Source organism: Acipenser ruthenus, chromosome 7, assembly GCF_902713425.1.
Source record: "Acipenser ruthenus chromosome 7, fAciRut3.2 maternal haplotype, whole genome shotgun sequence".
Taxonomy (NCBI): Eukaryota; Metazoa; Chordata; class Actinopteri; order Acipenseriformes; family Acipenseridae; genus Acipenser; species Acipenser ruthenus.
In genome coordinates, this window is record NC_081195.1 from 30,784,896 (window position 1) to 30,806,351 (window position 21,456).

Below are 21,456 nucleotides of genomic sequence, written 5' to 3' on the forward strand. Positions count from 1 at the left end.
ATCACTGTCGCTTGCTCTACCCTGACCTTCTCCAAGAAGGCGGGGAGCATCGAAATCGGTGGAAATGCGTACAGGAGCCCTGGCGGCCATTCGTGAGCCAGTGCATCGACTCCTAGGGGGCTGTCGAGGTCCTTCACCGAGAACCATAGGGGGCAGTGCGTGGTCTCTCGCGAAGCGAAGAGATCGACTTGCGCTGTGCCGAACCAGTCCCAAATGCGCTCTACCACCCGAGGGTGAAGACGCCATTCGCCCGCAAGAGGACCTCCTCTGGACAGGAGATCCGCTGCGTAATTGGCTCTGCCCGGCAGATGAACTGCACGCAGAGAGGCTAACCGCGGTTGAGCCCAGAGCAGCAGCCGCGTTACCATCCGGTGAAGACCGGGGGACCGCAATCCGCCCTGGCGATTGATATACGCCAATACTGTGGTGTTGTCTGACCGCACTAACACGTGCTTGTCTAGAAGCACTGGCAAGAAGTGCCGAAGGGCGAGGTCCACTGCTCTGAGTTCCAGAGCGTTGATGTGGGCTGACCTCCAGGGTCCTGACCACACACCACGGGTCCCTGTCCCGTTCCAGACTGCTCCCCAACCTTGGTTGGAAGCGTCGGTTGTGATAACTTCCCTTCGGAAGATGGGACCCAAGCGCACGCCCTGGCGGATGTTCGACTGAACTTTCCACCAGCGTAATGCTTCCCAGCAGGTTCGGGATACCCTCAACCTGCGGTGCTTGTCTCTCCGCGGGTGCAACGCGAAGGCATTGAACCAGGCCTGCAGAGGTCTCTGGTGTAGTAAGCCCAAAGGAAGGGCTTGCGAGGCGGCAGCCATCAACCCCAGCATGCGCTGACAGAGCTCCATGCTGACTGTTTCTCTCAACCTGAATAGGGAGAGACACCGCTCTAATGAGGCAACTCTTTGTGTCGATAGGGTCGCTTCCATGGACACTGAGTCCAGATGCAGACCCAAAAACTCGGTCTGTTGGCTGGGCACGAGGCGGCTCTTGTCTGGATTGACCTTCAGACCTAGCCGCTGAAGATGGTCTGTAACCATCACTGTGTGCTGTGCCAACTGCTCCTTTGACTGCGCGCATACGAGCCAGTCGTCCAGATAGTTCAGCAGTCGAATGCCTTGAACCCGCAAGGGGGCTAAAATGGCGTCCATACACTTCGAAAAGGTTCGAGGAGCTAGAGACAGGCCGAATGGCAGGACACAAAACTCGTAGACCCTGCTCTGAAATGCGAAACGTAGGTACTTCCTGTGACCCGGACAGATGGGAACGTGAAAGTACGCATCTGTGAGGTCTACGGTGGTAAACCAGTCGCCCTGCCGGACAGACTGGACAATGTGCCTGTGCGTAAGCATCTTGAACGACAACACCCGTAGGTATTTGTTCAGTACACGCAGGTCTAGAATAGGGCGGAGCCCGCCATCCTTCTTTGGCACAAGGAAGTATTTGGAGTAGAACCCCTGGTCGATCAGAGCAGGGTCTACTAGTTGAATGGCACGCTTCTTGAGCAATGCCTGTATTTCTGCATTTAGAGCTGAGGACTGAACCGAGTCCTTCACTGCAGTTACCACCACTCCCCTGAAGGGGGGGGGGGGGGTTTAACCGGAATTGAAGGGTGTACCCGGTGAGTATAGTTTTGCGCACCCAGATGTCGTTGGTGCATTGTTGCCAGAACAGGAGCTGTAGAACAGTGTAGGGGTGGGTTAACGGCTGCCGGGGTTTCTCAGGGCTGCTTAGGCTGCGCTCGCTCACGAGGGGCCAGAGCCACGAGGGCATGGTCTGCTACCTCCTCTGGGGCGCCACCCTCCGCGCTGCGGTCTTGCAAACGCGGGTTGGCTGCGTGCTGCAACCCCCAAAGGGGCGGTTTTACTGCCCTGTGGGTGCGCCTGCTGCTGCGGTGGCGCCCTGCGCCACTGGCGCTCCTGCGGCCGCCTTGGCTGGAAAGGCTTGCTTGGCAACATCTTAGCCAACTGCTGCGACGCCTCACGCGCCTTGACGGAGCGTTGCAGCATCTCCTCCACCGCTGGGCCAAACGTGTGCCCCGGGGATATAGGAGCATCTAGCAACGGGGCCTTATCAGGCTCCTGTACCCTGGCCTGTGAGAGCCATAGCTGCCTCCTTGCTACTACGAGGGAAGCAATGCTCCTGCCCTGTGCTCGCGCATTTAGCTGAGCCAGCCTGACCAAAAGCTGTGCAACTGCACCCAGCTCGGTTCTGAGCCCGACGGATGGGGACTCGAATCAGGTCGCGAATCAGCGCCGCCTGGTAGACTGTCAGGAGGCTGGCCACGTTAGACAGTCTAACTGCCTCTGTAGCCGCGGCATAACCCTTTTTTAGGTGGGCCTCCGTAATCCTACACTGCCTGTTAGGGCAGGAAGGGTCCTTAGCCAGCCCCGAAAGTGTCGGCGTCTTTACTAGCGCGGCGAACGCGGCGCCCACTGGCGGAAACAACGCCAGCCCAGCTTCGCTCGCCCCGTGCATGGTGAAGGCCGAAGCCTTGCGAGAAGTCGCAGGGGCGGAGGCCGGTGCTCCCCAGGTGGACTGCACCTCCTTAATAAAATCCGGGAATGCCGGGAGCATCCTGTACTGAAGGGGCGGAGCCGATGGCAATTCAAATAGAGAGCGACGTGTTGGCTCTGATGCAGGCCAGTCCACGCCTAGATGACGGGCTGCCCTCTCCACCACTGACCAGATAGGGTCATTAGTATCCAGCACTTCAGGGTCGTCCTGCCCAGAGTGCTGGGATGCCACCTCAGGCTCTGTATCTTCGAAGAGCGGGTCTGCGTCAGATGCGTCCCTTGAGACAGCATCGGCGTCCCACTCTACTTCCTGGGGCACTGGTGGAGGAACCATCGGCTGACTAGCGCTGGGTCCGGTAACCATCTCTGGGGCCCGAGGCGCCACATTCGCTAGGGTCATGAGGAGGGATTGTTGTCCCATCATGAGCTCCATAAACTGCGACATCTTGGAGGTGAGCTCAGCCACCCCAGATGTGTCCTGATGCCGTCTACCCCTTCGAGGGGAGCGGGAGTGCCTTCTCCGGCGAGGCGATCGAGATCTGGATCGCGACTCCCGACGGGGGCGAGCCCCGCGAGAGGAGGGGCTGCGGGAACGTTCCCGAGCACGCCTAATTGGAGACCTTTGACCAGCTGTAAGCTCATAGGCTGAGACGTCGCCGGCAGCGACACGATAGAAGATGGAGGGGCCGAGACGGTGTGGGACGAGCCCGAGGATGGGGAACGACCTCCCACCGCCTTCCTAGCTCTCTGGCGCAGGGTGCGTGTTTGAAACCCCGCACATAGCTGGCAGTATGCCCTGTCTGCCAGGGCAGATGCCGCATGGTCCGGCCCTAAGCATGCGACGCAGTCCTCGTGAGGGTCGCTGGCAGGCAACTTGGCCTGACAGGTCACACAACGGTGGAACCCAGACATTGTAAAACGCCGAAGCGTCTAGTATTGACGTCAATCACGAAGAGACGTTAAAGAGGTGCGCGCGTCGAGCGCTGGGCACCAAGCGTCAAGCACCTGAAGTGCGTGCGTCGAGCGCCGCCGCGTCGAGCGCCGAGGCGTCGAGGGTGCGTGCGTCGAGCACCGAGCGCCGAAGCGTCGAGCACCGAGGTGCGTGCGTCGACGTCAAGGGTGCGCGCGTTGAGGCGTCGAGCGCCGAAGCGTCGAGCGCCGAGCGTCGAAGCGTCGAGGCGCGTGCGTCGAGCGTCGAGGGTGCGTGCGTCGAGGCGCCAAGCGCCGAGCACCGAGCGTCGAGCGCCGAAGCGTCGAGCACCGAGCGTCGAGCACCGAGGTGCGTCGAGGGTGCGTGCGCCGAGCGTCGAGCGTCGAGCGCATGCGTCGAGCGTCGAGGGTGCGTGCGTCGAGGCGCCAAGCGCCGAGCACCGAGCGTCGAGCGCCGAAGCGTCGACGTTGATGGAACGTGCACCGAGCGTCGAGCACCGAGCGCCGAGCGTCGAGCACTGAGCCCCAAGTGCAGAAGCACTAAGCACCAAGCGCAGAAGCGCTGCACAAAGCGCCAAAGCGCTGCACCAAGCGCTGACACCAAAAGCGCCGGAGCGCGAGCGCCGAAGCGCGAGTACCGAGCGTGGAACGCTAGCACAGACGCCTAAGCGTCAGCTGACCCGCCAAGCGGAGACGCAAAGTGCTGGTACAGTGTCTGATGCTGTGCAATACCTACCTGAAAGGTGCTGGGGATTTTGCACGTTGGTGGTTGTCTTCCTCTGTATAGTGAAGGGAAAAACTTTTTTTTTTTTTGTGTGGACGCTGCAGAAGGAAAGGGAGTGTAGTGCAATACCACGTGGCGGGAACGCGCCGCGGGGGGGAACACTGCAGAGCAGACTACCCGCACACACACACGGTTTAGCCTAAGCTAGACCGAGGATGCAATTGCGCGTGGCCAAGGCCAACGCAACACGCGTCCAACACACAATGTAAATATATAACAATATATATATACACAATAAATATAATATATATAGAATATATATATACAAAAAACCCACACAATAATAATAAAAGGAACAGAAGAAAGACGGGGAGACCACGAAGAACGCAATGCCGAAGCAAAGCGAAAAGGAATATATAATGTAAAAACAAAATATATCCTAAATAATAATACAAATACACAATAATAAACAATAATAACTGAAATAAACTCGGAGAAGGGGATAAACCAGCTTCTCAAGCCTAAGCTTAGTGAGTACAATCAGTTAAATAGCTCTAAGTCCTACCGCTACTGATGCTGAAGGCAAAAGAGGAAGTGACTCTCCGCGCGCTGCGTATAGTAAGCTCCCAGGGGGGCGGGCTTACACGGCAGCTTGCGCGGAGGCCTATCGGCAGCTTTGACATAAAGCTCAGCCAATCCCTACTGTCTGACGGCAATGTCCCATACCTTGATGGTTATTTTCGACTTGAAAGGGAACTCTAGTTTCGACCCAAAATCGCTAATTTAAAGATATCTTTGTGTAGAGAAACAATGTTTCCGTTTGGAATACCCACAATCCTGTTCTGCAGTGGCCGCTCCCCAGCGATTGGTTACACAGGTCAGCTGTCTTTCCTACACTGTGCTTTACTATTACAATTGTTTTATCTTTCAGAACCCTGCTGTCTGCATGCGAGATCGCTATCAGACCCCGGAACAATGCACTGCCTGTGTGTTTGGGATCTCACAGCAGTCTGGTCGCCGTGGATACCAGCGGAACATGATATCGACTGCGATACAGGTGCTGCTGTTGGATTCTTCCTGAGGGTTCCAGGCACGCTCGCTCGCCCCCCTCCTCCCCCTGCACTCACAGCCAATCACGCTGCAGCACCTTAGGTCAATTCCATCCCATTGATGAAAATGTGGCTGTGAGATGGGAGTCTGCTTCCGTTAGTTTGTGTGTGTTTTCTGGGCTGGCCTACTTTACAAACAAGTTTACCGCGGTAAAGGAGGACTAGGGAGGGAACTAATTTTAATGATAAGCTGGTAGAAAATGGTCATTCGGTGCAGACATGTCAGTTTCCTTTCTTTTTTTCCGATTGGTGTAAACAAGCGTGCGCACAAACTGTATCATGTCCCATTAATGGGCAGGGGGAGAGGGGGGCTAGCCCCAAGCAAGTCCATGAATGTTTATTTGTATTCTCTCCCATGTTTAAAGTGTTGGCTGCTGCTTTAAATGAGCCATGGAGACGAATGGGTCTGTAGCTTGATGCCTGCTTGTGTGACACTGCCATTACAATAGCGTACCCCAGCAGATCTGCACGGTATTCTGCAGGTTTCCAATGATTCCCACAGCAATACTATGCATTCACCACAGTTTACCCTGGTTTGTTTTTTTAATATGCTTTACCAGACCTCTCTGTACTTTACAATGCTTCCCTATGCTTTACCACACCTCTCTGTGCTTTACAATGCTTCCCTATGCTTTACCACACCTCTCTGTGCTTTGCAATGCTTCCCTATGCTTTACCATACCTCTCTTTGCTTTACAATGCTATCACTGTGCTTTACCATACCTCTCTGTGCTTTACCATACCTCTCTGTGCTTTACAATGCTATCACTGTGCTTTACAGTACCGTGTGTGTGCAAGTGTGTATGGGTGTGAGAGTGTGTGTGTGTGTGTATGTATGTATGTATGTATGTATGTATGTATGTATGTGTCTCTACAGGGTGCTATGCAGCACAGACCTCCCTTGTACAAAACACATCAGACAGCAATTAGCAGGCAGAGTCAGGAGACTGTGGCTGCCCCAATTATACTGGGGGCCCCTTGGTGCCACACACGACGCTGTCCCAACACCACAGCCCTGCCTAACATCTGCACGGGACCGTCTGTGTGTGTCGGGGGTGGGGGGCGGGGGGGTTATAGGGAAACCTCCTAAATCTTGTGGTCGCGTTAAGCAGCGTCTGTGTTCAGCAATCTCCTAAACTGCCGAGCGATTCTAATTAGCGGAGAGACAGGGGAAGTGGGGTGGGGACAGATGGCGAGATAAGGATTTAGGCAGCCGAGAGCTGTATTTGTTAAGCTCTTTGCTGGTCTGTGCGGACAGAGACACTACAATAGTAATGGTTCTATACTGAGGGGCAATGGGAGGATGAGAACAGGGCAGTTACTATGGGATAAGGCTAGTAGAATTGGACCACTGTGTGCCAACTAAACCCTAAATGATCTTCAATGGCAATGCAATAATGATTCTGTATTATACTGAGGGGCGATGGTAGCACAAGTATAGGGCAGCTACAATGGGATGCCATTGGTAGAATGGGACCACAGCATGCTAACACCCTCAATGATCTTCAATGGAAATCCAGACACAGTGGCACTACAATGACAATGGAATAATGGTTTTGTGTTCTAATGAGGGACAATGGTGGCACACGCATAGGGCAGCTACAGTGGGATGAGGCTTTTCTAAGCGATGCAGTCATGCTAATAAATTCCCCTAGGGGGGCGCTTGGAGCAGTACTAACCAGACCCGTCTCTCTTTAGACCATTGAAAAAGGTCTGGAATGGGCAGCTTTGCCAGTCAGCGCACGAGGGGTTAACTCCGCCATGAGATCAGCCGCACGAGTGGCACTCCAGAGAAGCCCAGACCCGCAGAGGAAATTCCGATCGAAACCGTCGGGAATGCTTCAATGGAGGAGGTATGGGAAAGAGAGAGGAGGGGGAGAGGAGTCTGTTCTCCTGAGGATGCTGGGGCTTGCAAAGGACAGACAGCCTCATGTCCCAGGCCAGCCTCACTCGTGTTCACATGGCTTTCGTTCTGTTGTTGCAACTGGTATTATGTTCTCCTGTTGTATTTTCATGGGTCAGTAATTCAAATTTAGCAGAGAGTAGGACTGGAGAGCATAAATGGAAACTAAGAGTGTGTGTGTGTGTGTGTGTGTGTGTGTGTGTGTGTGTGTGTGTGTGTGTGTGGGCAGGTATTGCTATCAGTGTGCACACAATTTGATAAAATGTCCCCACAAAGACAGTAACTCCTGAAAAAATGACATTGTGGGGACGTCCCCACTTTGTAAAACATGTTTCTAAGAACTATATATGTCTTTAAAAAAAAAAAATAACAAAAGTGCCACAATATTTAGTTTGTTGTCGACTTTCACCCTAGTAAAAAAATAGTGAGAGTCAACAGAAGTCCCCACAAATATAGCAATGCAAACGTGTGTGTGTGTGTCTGTCTGTCTGCGTGTTTGCCTATGAATGTGTATGTGTATCGGTATCTGGGTGTGCGTGCATGTCTCTACGTGTGTCTCCGTGTGTGTGCACGTGCGCCTGTGTCTGTGTGTGTCTCTGTTTGTGTGTGTCTCTCACTCTCTCTCTCTGTGTCTCTCCATCGGTCTGTCTCTGTGTGTGTGTCTCTCACTCTGTGTGTGTATGTCTCTCTCTCTGTGTGTCTGTCTCTCTGTGTATGTGTGTCTCTCTCAATCTGTGTCTCTCTGTCTGTAACTGTCTGTGTGTGTGTGTGTGTCTCTGCGTCTGTCTGTCTGTGTGTCTCTCTGTCTGTCTGTCTCTGTGTGTGTGAGTGTGTGTGTGAGACCCCTATATCTCCATCTCTAGGGAGATGCACCCCCAGGCTCTGTGTGTCTGAGCCCGGCAACGCTGCCCTGTGTTTGAACCCGGGAGGGATGATGATGATGTGTTCATGCACAGTGGGTGTGCAGGACTCCTGTACAAACGGCCCTGCTCCAATAACAGCTCCACACGCCAGCTGTGTCTGTTTGATGTTTAAATACACTGAGCCTCCCTTACAGCTCCTATCACTACACCTACCTATGCATGACGACAACAGAGTGTACAGAATGGCGTTGAATTAGAAAAGGCAACGAAATATCAAATCACAACCTGATCCAGATTTATGCAATCAAAAAGAGTTACACAGATGGAAGGACGGACAGACAGACAGACAGAGACCACGATACAAGCTCAGGGTCCGATTAGAGCCACATTTCATTACAAGTGCATCAGCGGTTCTGCAGATATATGGAGAGATGAGACAGACTGAAGCCTGAACCTGCTTTACGTTACAATATGCAATGTGAAAGCTGTCGAAACTTAAAAGCCGATTTATTAATGCCAACGAAAGGAAGGCTTCGGTGTAGAAAGACAGCGGAGAGAATTCCAATACCGAGTTTAAGATTTAAATCAGTTCTTATTTATGGACTGACACACACACACACACACACACACACACACACACACACACACACACTGACAATGACACAGACATTCGCTGACACACACACACACACACACGTTAAGAATAGGGTTAGGGTTAGGATTTTCAAAGAATCGCAATTAGGGCAATTCATTAAATTACTTCGCCACTAAGATATTGTTCCGAATCATTTTTTTTTTTTTAAATGTTAGTTTTCTGTACACTAACTGTATTTGAATTAAAGACAACCTCTATACTCAAGAGGACATAAGAAAGTTTACAAACGAGAGGAGGCCAGAGTCCCCTCTCTCTCCCCCTCGATTCTGTCCCCTCTCTCTCCCCCTCGATTCTGTCCCCTCTCTCTTCCCTGCCCCCCCGATTCTGTCCCCTCTCTCTCTCAGCCCCAGGGCAGGCTTGTGACATGGAGACTGGACTGCTCCCTCCCTCCCTCCCTCCCTCACCCCCAGTTTGCTCTTTGCTTTCCGCGGATTTATAAAAAATAAATAAATAAAAAAACACATCTCTTTCTTAATGCCAACCTCCACCCCCTGCATCCAAATCACCAACACTGTCCAACAGCAGTGCTTTGTATTGAAGTAATTAGTTGCAGGACAGGATATCAAATCTAAAGGGGTTGAGATAATCATCTACTAATCAATCTGATGTCTTCATTGTGTTGGAGGGTGTGTCTGTGTTTTCTTTAGGGGGTGGGGGTGGGAAAACAGGAAGCAAGCAGCAGTTGACTTTACACATTAAAAGTCCCCCTAAACTGGCCTCTCTTTACAGCAAAGAGGACCTCTTCAGAGTGCAGAACCAGGGGGTGGGGGTGTAGTTTCCGGTCACTGGGTTTACAGAGGAGGGTTCCAGATATATAAATGGGAGAATGCAGCCCTCTTCAGGGTGCAGCTTCAGTCTCCACTAAACCACACGCTTTTCCCATGGTTATAATATGCATAGGGTTATCACGGCTTTTTTTATTTTATTTTTTTTAATTTATTTTTTAATATGCTTTACCAGACCTCTCTGTACTTTACAATGCTTCCCTATGCTTTACCAGACCTCTCTGTGCTTTACAATGCTTCCCTATGTTTTACCAGACCTCTCTGTGCTTTACAATGCTTCCCTATGCTTTCCCACACCTCTCTGTGCTTTACAATACTTCCCTATGCTTTCCCACACCTCTCTGTGCTTTACAATACTTCCCTATGCTTTCCCAGACCTCTCTGTGTTTTACAATGCTTCCCCATGCTTTACCAGACCTCTCTGTGCTTTACAATGCTTCCCTATGCTTTACCACACCACTCTGTGCTTTACAATGCTTCCCTATGCTTTACCAGACCTCTCTGTGCTTTACAATGCTTCCCTATGCTTTACCAGACCTCTCTGTGCTTTACAATGCTTCCCTATGCTTTACCAGACCTCTCTGTGCTTTACAACGCTTCCCTATGCTTTACCAGACCTTTCTGTGCTTTACAATGCTTCCCTATGCTTTACCAGACCTCTCTGTGCTTTACAATGCTTCCCTATGCTTTACCACACCTCTGTGCTTTACAATGCTTCCCTATGCTTTACCAGACCTCTCTGTGCTTTACAATGCTTCCACTGTGCTGCATTACACTTTGCTGTGCTGTTACTAGGGGACACTTATTTATAAGAGTACAAAAATCCCTCAGTTAACGTCTAAGAGACACGTGTATCCGCCCCCCCCCCCCCCCCCCATAGGTGTGATGCAATGACTGACGTAATGCCCCCCCACTCACAGCACACTCCCTTTGATGTGGTCAGTGCAGAGGCGTGTGTGAGAGAGTGATTGACAGCCTCGCTGCCCTGTCACCCCCTGCTTCCTGTGTGACCTCACCCTGGTACAGCCCCCTCCCTCAGCTTGATTCACACACCTTTGCAATCATGCGGCAAGCTTGAAGCTCACATTGGCCCTTTTCAGAGCTCCCTTTGTAAGATGTGTTATTGAAATGATCAGGAGCCAGGAGTTTGAGCAGGGTTACAAACTCACACTAGCCCTGCTGCTGCACCCAGTCCTGGGGTTCAGAGCTCCCCTCAATGAAGCCTGTTATTGAAATGATCTAACCCTAGGACTGGGATAAAACTCTACCGGAAGCCATAATAGCAGTACAGTAGTATTTCATGTTAGATTTCCAAATGTCACATAATTCCATTTTGGTAACTACAAAGTGGTGTGTGATTCAATATCTTACGGTAACATTATTCAGCAAGTTTCATTCCACTTTATGAAGCAGAATCAGTTCATTCTCTATAGAGGGTGATGCAGCACTTATCTAGAGCTGTACATGCTGCACAATTAGCATTAATACTCCATTCAGTTTGTCATCAGTATACGCACAGTGCAAACATCAGCTGCTTTAAATATGCACACAGTGAGACATCCGCAAAATGAAGCATTTATATTTTAAAGAATTGCTTCTCTCTCTGGGTTTAAAAACACCACCATCTACGCAAATAACCTCAAATCAAGAAATCTTTAAGATAATTAGACTATGTGTAGTTAATAAACACTGTGAATACTAATTTAAAAAAATAAAAATCGATTAATGATCACATTACATTAATAACCGCAAAAAAGCCTGCTTTCTTTACAGCTGCTTTACACCTAGGATCAGTGCAGCGAATATCAGCTCGCTATCCCCACCTCATGGACAAAAGCCAGAACTGCAAACATGTTCATAACAAGACAAAATGCCGGTCCTGTTTTACAGTATTGGAGCCATTTGAAAATGGGTCAGACATTGTTTCTGATCATGAGAATTAAACCCAGGACTTACCTTGACAGCTCTTGGGAAATCTTCAGCATTGAATTCTGGGAGATCTACCAATGATCCTTTGCAGGGAGGTCCAAGACCCACTCCCTCCAACCAGCATCCTGTTCTGCAGGACAGGAGAGGAGGCAATTGAAATGGCCATCTATATACAAATAAGCTAAAATCTGATGCCAAGACATTTCTGATGGCTGAATCACATGACTGTCTGGTTATACAAGGGTAGTAAGTGGATCTTATTTGGAGTACCACTGCACTTGCAGGACAGACTGCTCATTAAAATCCTTGGCATATTTCTAAAGAGGAGACTGTTGTCTATTCAGGGCTATCAAGAGATTTAGTGAGCGAGGAGTCCGAGTGAAGTTATCCAGCAACAAAATCCCCATCACAGTGGTGCTGCTTTCCTAGAAACAGGAGAGCATTTCGGGGGAGCAGGCTACTTCTGAGATGAACTGTTCATTAAAATATTGAACATATGTTTAAAGAGGAGAGAATTATCTATTCAGTGATGCCAGGGTATTTAAGTAAGGCATCTGAGTGAGGAAACATGGGCCTTAGTCTTGCTGTAAATCAGTTGTTGTTGCAAAACTTTTGAACAGTACCGAATACAGACGTGCTCAAATTTGTTGGTACCCTTACAGCTCATTGAAATAATGCTTCATTCCTCCTGAAAAGTGATGAAATTAAAAGCTATTTTATCATGTATACTTGCATGCCTTTGGTATGTCATAGAATAAAGCAAAGAAGCTGTGAAAAGAGATGAATTATTGCTTATTCTACAAAGATATTCTAAAATGGCCTGGACACATTTGTTGGTACCCCTTAGAAAAGATAATAAATAATTGGATTATAGTGATATTTCAAACTAATTAGTTTCTTTAATTAGTATCACACATGTCTCCAATCTTGTAATCAGTCATTCAGCCTATTTAAATGGAGAAAAGTAGTCACTGTGCTGTTTGGTATCATTGTGTGCACCACACTGAACATGGACCAGAGAAAGCAAAGGAGAGAGTTGTCTGAGGAGATCAGAAAGAAAATAATAGACAACCATGGTAAAGGTAAAGGCTACAAGACCATCTCCAAGCAGCTTGATGTTCCTGTGACAACAGTTGCAAATATTATTAAGAAGTTTAAGGTCCATGGAACTGTAGCCAACCTCCCTGGGCGCGGCCGCAAGAGGAAAATCGACCCCAGACTGAACAGAAGGATAGTGCGAATGGTAGAAAAAGAACCAAGGATAACTGCCAAAGAGATACAAGCTGAACTCCAAGGTGAAGGTACGTCAGTTTCTGATCGCATCATCCGTCGCTTTTTGAGCGAAAGTGGGCTCCATGGAAGAAGACCCAGGAGGACTCCACTTTTGAATGAAAAACATAAAAAAGCCACACTGGAATTTGCTAAAATGCATATTGACAAGCCACAATCCTTCTGGGAGAATGTCCTTTGGACAGATGAGTCAAAACTGGAGCTTTTTGGCAAGTCACATCAGCTCTATGTTCACAGACAAAAAATGAAGCTTTCAAAGAAAAGAACACCATACCTACAGTGAAACATGGAGGAGGCTCGGTTATGTTTTGGGTGCCTTGAATCTGTGCAGGGCACAATGAAATCTCAAGACTATCAAGGCATTCTGGAGCGAAACGTACTGCCCAGTGTCAGAAAGCTCTGTCTCAGTCGCAGGTCATGGGTCCTCCAACAGGATAATGACCCAAAACACACAGCTAAAAGCACCCAAGAATGGATAAGAACAAAACATTGGACTATTCTGAAGTGGCCTTCTATGAGTCCTGCTTTGAATCCTATCGAACATCTATGGAAAGAGCTGAAACTTGCAGTCTGGAGAAGGCACCCATCAAACCTGAGACAGCTGGAGCAGTTTGCTCAGGAAGAGTGGGCCAAACTACCTGTTAACAGGTGCAGAAGTCTCATTGAGAGCTACAGAAAACATTTGATTGCAGTGATTGCCTCTAAAGGTTGTGCAACAAAATATTAGGTTAGCGGTCCCATCATTTTTGTCCATGCCATTTTCATTTGTTTTATTATTTACAATATTATGTTGAATAAAAAAAATCAAAAGCAAAGTCTGATTTCTATTAAATATGGAATAAACAATGGTGGATGACAATTACTTTTGTCAGTTTCAAGTTATTTCAGAGAAAATTGTGCATTCTTCGTTTTTTGTGGAGGGGTACCAACAAATTTGAGCACGTCTGTATATTGTTGTTATTATTATTACAATTTAGTCAGTCATTCAGCAGATGCTTTTATCCAAAGCGACTTACAGAGGCTAGGGGGTGAACTATGCATCAACTGCTGCTGCTGCAGTCAATTCCAATTGGAGCTCGTTTGTTTTACGTCTCATCCGAAGAACGGAGCACAAGGAGGTTCAGTGACTTGCTCAGGGTCACACACACACACACACACACACACACACACACACAGGGAGTCAATGGCTGAGCCGGGATCTGAACCTCCTGGTATGAAGCTGTTAAACGAGGCACCCTCACGAGACGATCGCTTCTCAAGTACACTGCAGTTAAATAGGATTCTGCTGCCTTGAGTGAACATGATTGTGATCATATAACAAGCTGTTTACCCACCAGGACTTGTTTTGATGTACTGTCCTCAGTGATTGAGCACCATTGACATGTATATACTCTATTTAAACTGCTGATGGCTCGCTTGTGCTGATTGTGGTCGAGGACAGTGTAAATGATCAGGCTGGAGTCTTGAAACCCGTGTTGCTTTTATTTTTGTCACACCGCGCTGGCAAAACAACCACTAATAAAACAAACAAAAGAAACCTAGCTCTCAGCTAGCGCACTAAGTAAACAATACTGTGTGTGGAACAAACACCAGATCTCTTACTCACGTTGTGGTTTCTTTCTGAAAATATCCGGCAAAACTTCTGAGAATCTGGGGAGAAAATACAATGGAGGCCCCGCCCACCCGCAGTGACACGCCCACTGAACTCCATGAATCCTCCCTCCTCTCTGAAGCAAATCCGCCCAGATACAAGCCTCCTCTCCCCTCCGATTGGCTGCTCCGTGAGAGCCTGCTCCATTCTCTGCCAAACGGAAAAAGGGCTTATTAAAACTGATTTCAATGTGAATCCACAGCTAAAGGAGGCAACATCTTATTAAGCTTTTTCGCTTTTGAAAATGGACGCATGTAGAATTTATACAAGATGACCAGAAACAGGACAGCAGTAATTTCTGTCAAGTGTTATTTAATCTGTAGTATTTTGTATTTAATTATATCCTGATGTAACTATCATTGACACTGTCATCTGCTCCGTTACTGAATCAGATTTTGTCATATACTTGTACTTGCTAGAACCAAGTCATTGTATTTATCTTGCACTTAATTGTATTATTACTTGTACTGGGATACTTGAAATGTATTTGCTTACGATTGTAAGTCGCCCTGGATAAGGGCGTCTGCTAAGAAATAAATAATAATAATAATAATAATAATAATAATAATAATAATAATAATAATAATAATAATAATAAATGGATACACAGACGCCTGCAGGTTTTACAGACAGGACTAGCAGATCGCTACATCAGGGCAGCAGTGTGGAGTAGTGGTTAGGGCTCTGGACTCTTGACCGGAGGGTTGTGGGTTCAATCCCCAGTGGGGGACACTGCTGTTGTACCCTTGAGCAAGGTACTTTACCTAGATTGCTCCAGTAAAAACCCAACTGTATAAATGGGGAATTGTATGTAAAAATAATGTGATATCTGTATAATGTGAAATAATGTATAATGTGATATCTTGTAACAATTGTAAGTCGCCCTGGATAAGGGCGTCTGCTAAGAAATAAATAATAATAATAATAATAATCATTAACTATATAGTCAATGACATCGCAAACGCGTTAATAGATTTCAATAGAAATAAGTGAGCGTGGTTGCCATGGCATCAAAAGCCTATAAGCCCCTCCAGTGTTTGTTTTCAGACACAGGCGTGTTAAACACACAGAGATCTAGTATTCTCTGCAGCAAAGTCACGTTCGATGACGTCTTTACAAAGCTCCGGGGGCCGTTTTCTACGCATCTGGCGCCCTCTTGCGGATTATTAACGGTACTGCAAGTTCATGCTGTACGTGAATAGAACAACATGTTTGTTTTTCTTGAACATTTTTTGTTAGACCCGGGTGTGTTCTATTCGGGGCGATTGGCGAAACCTTTAAACTTTATTTCATTGGGAATGCTGAGAAGCACTCAGGTCCCTTATAAAAATTTACCCAGTTATTATTGCACTACTAAAAGAAGTAGGAGGTGGAGGTATGACACAGGCCCGGTTTTTGGGATGGAACCGCATAACAGTCTCGCGTTTTGATTGGTCCATGTCTGTCACATGAATATGTCAGTGGAAAAGCGTGCAGGCATTTTTAACATTGTGATCAGAGAGTGAGAGAGATCTGTTTTCCACAACCTTTCCATTAAAATATAATGTGGTATTACGCTGTACTGATATAACAAGCTATGGGTAATTACTTTATATGAATTATCATGTTATGCACGAATGTAAGAATTGGCTTTCTGTGGTGGTGTACTTTTTTCTTTCAAGTAGCATATATCTATAATCGTTTTTGCGATATATTTTGATATAAAATGTATACACAATTGCAGTTTTGTTAGAGGATACATTAGTTTATCTCTGATGTAATCACAGTTTTACATATAGACTGCCCCTGTTTTCATTTACGTCGCAAATTCTGGGCTGCTTTGCTTTTCAGATAATGTCCCAAATTCTGGGCCGATTTGGTTTGCAGATAACGTCCCAATTTCTGGGCCGCTTTGGTTTTTAGATAACGTCCCAAATTCTGGGCCGCCTTGTTTTTTAGATAACATCCCAAATTCTGGGCCGCTTTGGTTTTTAGATAACGTCCCAAATTCTGGGCCGCTTTGCATTTTCGAATTCAGCCCAGTTTTGGGGACTCAACGGACAGCCGAGCTTCTAAGTCATCCATGCACAGTTTACCGTAAACTGGATCGTGAATTCATTTGAGAATAACCCTTAGTACATGAATCAAAGTTAATGTATTTTTTACTCTCCCCAGAAAACATTTAGGAACATGGTATACCAAAAAAAAAAAAAAAAAAAAAAAACCATCTCATTTGCTTATGTAATGTCCATCAATATATAGTGAGCCGTAGGAGTTTATCAGAACTTCTGGGTTTAAGAGACCAGTGCCCTTCAACAACTTCAGATAAATCCTATTGTATTGTATTAGTCAACATTTCCCTTATCTATTCCTGATAGTTTATACTGTAGGTCAGGGGTTTTCAACCTTTTTTTTGGAACTGTACCCCTTCTATCTGGAGGTTTCAGCTTGAGTACCCCTTTACAATTTTCGCTCAACTGAACGGTACCTCAGTTACAATAAAATGGAGAATAATCTGATGACCCCCTCCCCATTTGTTTAATAAATTTGGGTGACAAACTGCTGGTTTAGGACAGAACAACAAACAGTAGGCTTAAGTCTTAAAACTTTTAACTACAAGTATTTGGATGCACAGAATTAAAAAGACAAGTATTGGGTTAGGAGCACACCTATATTTTTGTAACTTTGACGGCCTTTTTTAAATTTTGACAGCCTTTTGTAAAAGTGAAGGCCTTTTGATACCCAGCATACACTGCAATACCCAGCAAAGTTATACACTGATATTCTGATAGCACAGCAATTCAAATGAAGTTTGTAATTGGTTGTGTTCCTCAAATACACAATAAAAAGTGATATTTATAGGGTATACAGTTATACAGCGATACAGTGGTTTCGGACATCTAAGAACAGGTACTGCGAGCATCTGGATTCATACCCAGAGGTACTCAGTAGCCTCCTAGGACATTCACAGCTTGTTTGACACCCTCTTGTAGTTGCCCATTTCTGCATATAAAGCAAAATGCTGTTTGTCAATCTCTCTTTTTTCTTATAAATCAGTCTTTGCAGGAATCATTCCAAAAACACTTGAATCAGTTAGGGACTACCAGTCTGACACTACAGGCCTTTAAATTGCAGTACCAATTTGCAAGTTGCTAAGTGGTTGCGTTCCTCAAATTTGCACTGCAAAGTGATATTTTAAAGAATAGGGTATATAGTGCTTTTTTTCGCCTCTGCTCGCTTTTGGTGCAAAACTATGCTCCGATACACTCAAGCTGATACTGTGATCACAAAACATTTGGAATGGACTGAAATTGGTGCTTCTGTTGCATAAATACACTACAAAATGAGAACATTTCAGGTCTTATATATAATGGACATTTTTTGTATGTATTTTGCTATAGGAAATTGCAGTCGGGGCGAGGGGGTCCTCCTGTCGTACCCCATGAGTCCACAAATCCTTGGCCAATAAACTCGCTAGTACTCTCTTTAGATGCACAACAGTCTTAGCTAAAGAAAATGGGTTCCTTCGAGTTCGTATGACCCACGACCGCCATTGGCCGAGCCTTACCCCCATGGTGTTTTTATAATGGGATTTGCCATAGGGAAGGGGGTGGTCTCTTATCGTACCCGTATCTCCACGACCCCTGGGCCAACGAACTCAGAAGGGCACTCTTTGCGTGCACAAGAGTCTTAGCTAAAGAAAGACATTGGCCACGGGTTCATACGCCACCCCACCGCCAGATGGTGGGCGTTGCCCCAAAGGGGTTTTATAATGGGATTTCCCATAGACATTTTTCAGGGTGTTATATCTTGGGTTACGGGGGTCCCCGAGACTTGAAAATCGGTACAGAGGTCCACCTCGGGGCCCCTGTCGATCCCTCCAAGCGACGTGTCCCCAGCTAGAAAGGACACCTGTTTAGACTTTTTTTCCAACCTGGAGCTCAAAAGCTATTGGAAATGCATCCTTGACATGCCATCATGCTGAAAATGTGTAAATTTGTTGAAAATGTAGCATTTGAAAACAGGTGGCTCCCTGTGAAAGAGGGCCCCCAGACATGACCCTAGGAAGTTCAACCCAGTATCTAGGCCCCAGGGTCATGGAGATATGACCCCGAAAAGGGTAGTTTTTTGACATTTTTGACAGGGCGTATCTCGGGTTCTGTGGGGGTTAGGAACTTGATTTTTTTTTTGTGGCAGGGCCCCTGGGGCCCCACACAAGGAGTCACCATTTTCATGGTTCAGATGCCAGGACGGCTTGGCAAAGTGAATTTTTTTTTCATGACATGAGTTTTTGGGTGAACCACCACACCGTTTTAGGGGGTGGTTTGGGGTGCTCCCCTGAGTCTATATCACTTTGAATGGTGGTTCTGCGTGCTCTGGTTCGAGAGATATCACTGAAAAAGTGTTTTTTAACACTGCCATAGACATGAATGGGGCTGAATACCCGAAAATATATTTTGCAAAGAATTGCTATGGGGTTGCATGGTGGTGTGTGCGTGCAGGGGTTGCATGGTGGTCTGTGCATATAGGGCTTGCATGGTAGTGTGTGCATGTACGGGTTGCATGGTGGTGTGTGCGTGCAGGGGTTGCATATTGGTGTGTGCATGTAGGGGTTGCATGGTGGTGTGTGCATGCAGGGGTTGAATGGTGGGTGTGTGCGTGCCGGGGTTGCATGGTGGTACACGTGTGTGGAGAGGAATTTGAGTGCAGGTTTTGCGCAAAAGAGGGGTGGGGAAAAGACTGGGAAGGGTAGAGTAAAAGAAAAATTACTACAATCATTTATTTTCACTATTAGTCTTTAATAAAGTAGTCTTTAATAAAGGAAAACGAATGCTTTAATTAATTTTCACGTATCTATTTCAGTGCAATGTAGTTTCTTCATGTAATAAGAAATAACATTTACATTTTATTTGTATTTTCATAAAAAAAAAAAAAAAAAGATTTCTGGGGAGAGTAAAAAATACATTAACTTTGATTCATGTACTAAGGGTTACTCTCAAATGAATTCACGATCCAGTTTATGGTAAACTGCATGGATGACTTAGAAACTCGGCTGTCAGCTGAGTCCCCAAAACTGGGCTGAATTCGAAAATGTAAAGCGGCCCAGAATTTGGGACACTATCTAAAAACCAAGGCGGCCCAGAATTTGGGACGTTATCTAAAAACCAAAGCGGCCCAGAATTTGGGACATTGTCTGAAAAGCAAAGCGGCCCAGAATTTGGGACGTAAATGAAAACAGAGGCAGTCTATATGTAAAACTGTGATTACATTAGAGATAAACTAATGTATCCTGTAACAAAACTGCAATAGTGTATACATTTTATATTAAAATATATCGCAAAAACGATTATAGATATATGCTACTTGAAAGAAAAAAGTACACCACCACAGAAAGCCAATTCTTACATTCGTGCATAACATGATAATTCATATAAAGTAATCACCCATAGTTTGTTATATCAGTGCAGCGTAATACCAAATTTTATTTGAATGGTAAGGTTGTGGAAAGCAGATCTCTCTCACTCTTTCTCTCTGATCACAATGTTAAAAATGCCTGTACGCTTTTCCACTCGTGTGACGACATATTCATGTGACAGAGATGGACCAATCAAAACGCGAGACTGTTATGCGGTTCCATCCCAAAAACCGGGCCTGTGTCACCTCAGGAGGTGACAAAAAAAAATAATCAAAATGTTCTTCCTGGAAAAAAAAAAACCCACACACGCGCGCGCTACAATGTAACCACATGACATTTCAGAACGAAAATGCGACACTCGTCCTTATTTTCTAGGCCCAGAAAGCAACTCTGGAAAAAACATTGTAATGTAATACATATATAATAAAATATATATATACACACACATACACACACAAACAAACATGTATGCACGTGTTATATATGAAATAAGTGTGCTTGTGCCACATAACAGTTTTGCAATATTATAAAAGACTCCAAATCAAAATCGCAGCAGTTCACGTAAAACTACTCCCATTACAAAGTGAACACTGAGACGCAAACACACACAACAGCTCTTGTATCTTTACTAAGTTCAGAAGCAGGGCTACGCATCTTGCTGCAGAAGTGTGTCACGCACTATTTTAAACGACCACCAAATGCTTTTAATTGTTAAATGAATATAATTGCTTAAAAAATAACATTGCAAAACTGCTGTATTTTATTATTATTTTGCAAATAAAATAAAATAAATCCGTGCAACGTTTTCTAGATATACGAACACAATACACAGTATATAAACAAATAAATAAATAAATACATAAATATACACACATTATGGATTTTAATAGAGAAGCGGGAAAAAAAATGTTCGTCACGTTATACTGTTAAAAGCTGTGAACTATAAAGTCCTATTATATTATTTTCCGGCACGCTTACCTTGTTTGTGGGTGGCGATATGTTGTTACGCCACGCAATATATTGATGTAAATATAAATATATCCGTATATTTTCTCTGCAGCTTTAAAATAACAATGCCGACTCCAGTTGTATTCTGCTGATTGACAGTCATTCAGCAACGCAGTCTGAAATTGCAACCAAATTATGTAAGACGATCCGCAGCCAACGAATCGAACGATTTTCTTTAACATTATTTCTTCTTTTGTGCGCAATCCACTTCTGCTGGAAACATAAGTTATGTTATAACTTCACTGCAAACGTGCAACCGCAATAACAACAACAGCAGCACTGTCTCGCCAAAAATATACATATTTCGCTTTTTTTAACAGTTATATTGTTCACGTTTAATATAACTGCATCCCAAACACGACCGAAGCACCTCCCGGTTTCCAAATAGGTAGGTTTTTTTTTGTTTTGTTTTTTCTCAAGGAAGAAAACAGAAGCCGACCTGATTTGAAATTGCGCAGTTTTTATCCCTCCGCTACACCCGTGACACACAGCTACACACTCCCTCGCCTGCCTTTCAGTCTCTAACTCGCTTCACTTGAAGCTGAGACCCTGGGATCCTTCAAGAAGCTGCTTGATGAGCTACTAACAACCAAACGAGCAAGATGGGCTGAATGCCCTCCTCTCGTTTGTAAACTTTCTTATGTTCTTATGTTCTATTGTCACGGTGGTTTTTGCTCCTCGGAACGGCCCCG